Genomic DNA, 6,681 nt, shown 5'->3' on the forward strand with positions numbered 1-6,681 from the left:
AACCTTTTCTAGTTCTTATTTTAATGTGGACGTTTTAACTAGTCTCATTTCCTTAACACTGAGAATAGGTATAACGATCAGAGGAATATCAGATGACATAGTGGGTGATTTCTGGCCTTGACTTCCACAGTTGCTGTCATGAGAAATAAGGAAAGGAAACCAATGTATTATCTAGGAGCATTTTTTTGTCAAAGAATAACTTGCATTATTGGTGATATTTACTATTGAATAAAGTTATTTAAAAAATATTTTTGACTGAAAGGGTAAAAACATGAATGAGATTCTTTCCAAGTACTTTGTAATTCCTTAAAAAGAAGTCACCCCACTTCATAATCATGGAAGTCCTACATCAACAATGCTTAGCTCCGGGAGTGACAACCCAGGTGAAGTCAATTTTCCATCCCAATACTAAATAAAGTAAGCAGAAAAATGGACACTTTACAGTTAAGATTGAGAGTAGCTTCCCAAAGTAGAAATGAGTTACCAGCTTCAAGCATGTGGCAAATCACGGCAAAACCTTAGGATTGCATATCAAGATTAACCCTGAGTCTGGCTGTAGTCAATTTTATTCTGATATTCCTCCACCCTGCTGTCTCAATCCTGAAGTCAGTAGCTCACACATACACACACACAGAGACACACAGTCACACACACGTGTGTGTATAGGTATGTTCATGTAAATGTATATGTTTAGGTATACATACACGCGGTGGGTATGAAAATAATGCCCCTGGCATTCTTTCCTGTGGTTTGTTGACTGGCTAATAGCAAATAAGGGGCTTTGCACGATGAATTCCAGGATTTTGTTAATCTCTAGGATATGTTTTTCCCTGAGATTTTCACTACCATTATTAACAAAAATGTAAAGTCCAACGTCTTCGAGTCCAAAGGGCACAGATTAGTTTTATAAGAAGTATAGTTTCAGATGGGGCCCTTCCAACCTCTTGATGACTCTTTCCAATTAAATGGCATAGATTCCCTCTCAGGAGATGAATCAGTTTGTAATTATTGTTACTACATATTTTTCTTAAAGTGCTATGAATCAATCTAGTGAGCAAAGCCTTACATGTAAAAGTTTCCTCTTCTCCATTTTCTTCTCCAACTTCCCAAAGCAAGGGAATGGCACATAAATGAAAAAAAAATATTTCATGCTGCAATTTTTTTTAAATTGCTCTGTGGGCAAAACAGGTGCCGAAATGTGAAACCCTTTGGAGGAATTTTCTCAGTAGAACAAATGAGTACTAACGCTACCTTAAAATGAAGCTGGCTTTAATGTGGAATGTCATACAAACGCAGTGCCTATTGACAGATGATCCATAGATGACTGTCCCAAAAAGACCAAAAAAAAAAAAAAAAGTATACTGTCACTTTAAGAAAAAATAAACTAAAATATGAACTACCAAAAACCCTGCCATTTCCAGCCTGGGCTTGATTAATGATTTTTCTATCTAATAAAAGGTTCACAAACCATCTGTTTTTCTCCCTAATGCCTTGCCCAAAGGTTTTTCGTTCCTATTTCAGGCTCGGGGCCAACTGACATTCCACTCTTTTTTTTTCCCAGCCTTGTAAACAAACCCTTCTCTCTTTTTAATCTTCCAGTGCTGTTTCCTACCCATCGTTATGCATATTCATTGCGAGTAAACATTTTTAGTGTCTACACTTAATCTCTTCCACTGGCAATTACTGTTCTATGCTGTTTTGTAATGCAGAAGGGCCAACGCTTTCCGTTCTAATAACAGCTGGGCCGCAGATGGGGCCTGCAGTCATTGTAGAAAATAAAAATTTACAAGATGCCAGTGGAATTTATTTCAGTTTTATGGAGTCACAGGAGGAACCTTTCTGTTATCCGCCTTCAGTGAAATCTGCAGGCACAAGGCAAGCTTTTGACATTTAATCAAAGGGGGGTTCAGGTAGGGTCTGGAACAACGCAAGGAAGAAAGCAGGTGGATGGTATTAGGCAGTGCCATGGTTAATTTATTTAGAAGTGATTGGCTTAGATGTGTGCAGCCAATATTTGACATCATGTATATATCTTGTTTAGCATCCTGCCTCTAAATTGTTACCACTGGAGAGACAGTGAGCTGTCACTGTGGACCGAACCAGGTGTTTGGTGGGGTTGCTACTTAGAGGTGCTGATGGAGATGGCACTGCACTCACCAAAGACGAAGCTTTTTGTGTGGTTTCTAAAAGTTGATTCATTTTTACTTCACCGCATCGTTCTCTGAACTACTGTAAGTGCTTCTTCAGCAGAACCCCAGAGCTTGCGGATGGGCTTTTGAATATGGGCTGCAACCTTTAATTTAACAATGTGGTTTAACTGGAAATTTTCTGTTATACGACTCGAGTATGTGAAAATGGATTTATTTGCGAAGCTTAAATTTCCGATGTGCGCTGTTACGCTGATCCAGGGTGGGATTAGAACGGTGCCGTGACATACTGAGCCACCCGAGCTTGGTGGTTAAGAGCTAACTACGACTCCCGAAATGAAAAATAAATGGTCACACACACACTGTAAAACTGCAACCCAATTCAGATACGACGCCCTTTCTGGAAGGATTCGCTGTGGTTCTTGAACCCATCCTGCTTGATCCTCCACTCTGTAATCCTTCCTTACCCCCACACCTTTCCCCCCAAGTGCAGAAAGGGAATGCAGGAAACCCACCCAAGGACACCCCATAATTAATTAAGTAAATGCACGTGGCTTTCTAGACTGGATGAAACCTATGCCAAAGGTGCTTATGTTTTCACATTTGGGGCCCTCTTTTGCCACACACCTTCAGCCGGTTGCCTAGCAACCAGGAGAGACCCACTGAGCATGCTCACTGAGGAGTCTAATTGCTATCACAATTTACTTTTGTTGGTGTTTTTTTTAAGCCCATTAACCAAAACAGGATGCTTTCCTTTTTGAAGGACAAGTAAGGTCTGCATGAATTTCAAAGGCAAGAGAGTATATTTCGATACCAAAACAATTCAATGCAATCCCAGGTATGCAGGCGGGTACAGATAACAAACATAAAAATTGGAGCAGATTGACATTAAATAACGTATAAACTCCCATGTATTCAGATTTTTATAGACTCATTTATTTTATTCTCCATCTTTTCTGATTGTGGCTTTCTTTTTCCTCTAAGAAAGTCATTAAGAGGGTAAAGTGGGATTTAATGTCATATGATCAAGTACATTAAGAAACTTTATTAAAGAATTTACATTGATAGATAGCATTTTTTCTTCCATCCTTCCTTTCCTTCCTTTCTTCCTTTTTTTTTTCTTTTTGAAAAATTTCCTGGTGGTTCCAAGTCTGTGGCTACGATTTAACTCCCTTAATCTTTTCACAAAGGGCAAGAAATAATTTTGTGTATCTCAGAGAGAAAGGCAGTTTTTCCCTAACTTCAAGAAAAAACACATTTTATGTTAGGTTAATCTAATCTATTCATTTGTTGAATTCTTATTACAGTTGCATGATTTTTTCCAATTTCTAGGTTGGTATATAAAATAAAATATGCTTGGAACACCGTCTATTTAACTAGTTTCATTACTAAACAGAATGCCCTTTCATAGGAAATGTTATGCATGGTTCAAAACTACATTTCCATGGTGTTTCCCTATTTCTTTTCAAATTTTCTAACTCATTTGGGAAAATTAACTCTTGTTCTTTTTAACTCTACATATTTTATATAAACTACCTTACATTGCGTGAATCTAGGAATTCTAATATGAGCACTGGCTTTTTAACTAATTCCATGACCCATCTCCTGTCCAGCTAGTCCTATGGAACCAAACGTGATGCACTTATTGGTATCAAATGGCTTTCATGGTGGGAAAGACTGTTAGGATAAAGCTCTCCCACCCTCCTTTGGGAACTTAACAGGTATCAGCAAGGAATGAAGATGAAATAAGCTCCCGAGGTGAGGCAGGGGCAGCGTTCTTATCTAAGCCTTAGATGCAGAACAACCCTCACCTCCTACTCCAGCCTCCCCCTCTCTCCCAATCCCTCTCAACTTTTTATTTTCCTTCAGTGGCCAAGGCATTCTGGGAAGAAAAAGTTGTGCTGGTTGTGCTACTGGTGTCAGTGTCAGAAGAGCACAGAGCTAACTCACAATGTACTGGTACTGTTTCCCTGAGGACAAATTGGTGTGTGTGGTGCGTGTGTGTTTTCCCAAACAATAGTTCTTGTTTATGTGTGAGCCAGTGGTTTTGCCATTCCCTCAGAGACAGCCAGCAGAGGGAGCAAATTTAGCACACAGCAGTATTCCCTAATGTCCTAGCATTGGTAAGAATTCGGGAGGACATACTACATAAGAAATTAATAAAATCAAATGATTTGATTTCATTATGATTAACCCTGTTATGCACAGAAGCAGGTCGAGCAATGCGGGGTAATGAAGAACTAAACGAGGCTAATCGGCGCAGTCAGGAGACCCCGGCTTGGTGGTTGTGAATACGATGATATAGCTGGTAAAATGGCACTTGTTTCCTTTTTCCTTCCAAAAAAACTACTAACAAAAAATTTTTTAAAAACACATACACATATACACACAATATGTGTGTGTTTTTAATTCCATGGCTGGAAATACTTATGTTCCATTTATATAGTTTCACATATGTTCTTTAATATGTGAATATATATATATATATATATATATATATATATATATATTCCTTAAGGAAATCTTTCTTCAATTTCATTCATGTTGACAACTCTTTTTTCTCTCTTTCCTCTCTCTGTCCTCTGTTTCATTGGTCTTTCTCTTTCACACACACACACACACACACACACACACACACACACACACACACGACTCTGCAACAGTTTTAGTCCTCAATGCTTTGGAGCTACTCTAATGTTTTGAGGAAAGTAATTTTTCAATTTCTGTTTTACCCCAAACCTAACAGGTGACTGGCCTAAAGGGACTTTGTTCCCCATCCCCTGCTTAATGCTGCTGGCTCACCATAGCTCTAGTGACTCAGAATTTAAATCAAATGCGAACATTTGGGAGTAAAGCAGGGAGTGATGAGAGCTTTTATGAACAGAAAGAATTGAAGTAATTGTTTGGTCTTTTTTTCTCTCTCTTTCTCTGTCAAAGCAGGATCAGAATTGATTGTTTCCTCTCACCCGTGGTCATTTTCCTATTTTTAGAGCATTGATGATATCTGGACCCATGTCGTTTTCAAGTTTTCTAAACCTTAATCTCTAGAAATCCTGTAGAGTGTGTCAAATTAGAACTCCATTCCAGCAAATACATCTTCACATTTCCGTGCTGTTAATTCAAGGCATTCATTAGAATGTAAGGCTCTTAACCATTTTCACTTAATGGTATGGATTTTCTCCTCACCCTCTGTGTCTGTGCTTTTCCCTGTTCCTTCCTTCCCGCTCCAATCTCCTGATCTATTTCAAGTACTTATACTCTACACCCTCCCCAAAATCCTGTTGTCTTCAGCCTGTAAAAATCTCCATAACACACCTATCCCCTCTTTAGACAAAACCTGACATTTTGGCTTGTGATGGCAGCAAAAGTGGTACACTAAATTCACATGTAAAAATCCAAAGTTTAAGAAAAAAAGTGACTAGATTCTGATACATCGTATGCTCTTCTCTTAGTTATAAAAGCAAACTTTTTCCTTCTCTTTTCAGGTTCGATGCAAAATGGCAAAAATATAGCGGATAACAGTAAGTGATCAGATTTCCATATAGACTGCGTGCAGGCAAATTAGCAATCAAAAGTTCCTAACACGGTGGCTGTGTTTGGAGACTCAAAGAATTGCAAAGCAATTTTCCTTCCCAAAGTGCATTTGAGTCATTCCTAAAACTGTACAGAACCCTTGTTCATAGAAATTTTTAAAACTCCAAAAAATTGACAAACTGTTTTCTTTTTATTAAAAAGGGGAAACTGTATGCATGCCTACTGGCTTACTACAATTGAAATTCCTTTAGGATACAGAGTGTGTACAATAAATGATCGCACAGTCATCAAAAACCACAGATATAAGAATCTCCTACTGTCTTGATAGACAGCACAGATTTTACAAAGATTTGGGTAAAAACTGTACATATTTCCCTCCTAGAAAAACAAACATCTATATGCAAATTTCATTAAAATAAACAGAGGAGTGCTTAAACTGGGAAAGATGGAGTCAGATGTTTTTCATTATGGGTTTGAATGCTATAGAATTGGTAACTGCATTTTTTTATTTTTTCAGTAGAAAAAAATCACAAAATATTTTAATAATGCATACCTAACGTTTATTTTCTTATTAGTAATTGTTATAAAACCAGACCGTTTTGCCAGCCTATCTGACTGCACCTGTTTCTAGATATTTCCAAGAGACTCACTCACACACCAATTTTGCCTGCGTGCACTGGGTGTATTTCCCGTTGTTTTGATGATACAGTCAGGGCACAGGCAGCTTGCATTCAAAAAAGAAGGCACATTTTATTCAAAGAGAGAAGTGATGTCCTTGGAACTTCAACCTTAATGAAACATTTTTTAAAAGGACACACTGTTTGGAATGAGAAGTGATCCAAAGAGAGAAGGATGGGTGCATGATAGAAACGAAAGGAAAATGGATTCGATTAGCAAAGCAAGACTACAGTATCCCAAGAGACTTCTAAAAAATCTGTATGAAGCCATTACAAGCACACAGTATAATCTTGCAGGGTAGATGCATGCTTCAGAGTGCAAA

This window comes from Nomascus leucogenys, chromosome 4 (assembly GCF_006542625.1).
Source record: "Nomascus leucogenys isolate Asia chromosome 4, Asia_NLE_v1, whole genome shotgun sequence".
NCBI classification, from domain to species: Eukaryota; Metazoa; Chordata; class Mammalia; order Primates; family Hylobatidae; genus Nomascus; species Nomascus leucogenys.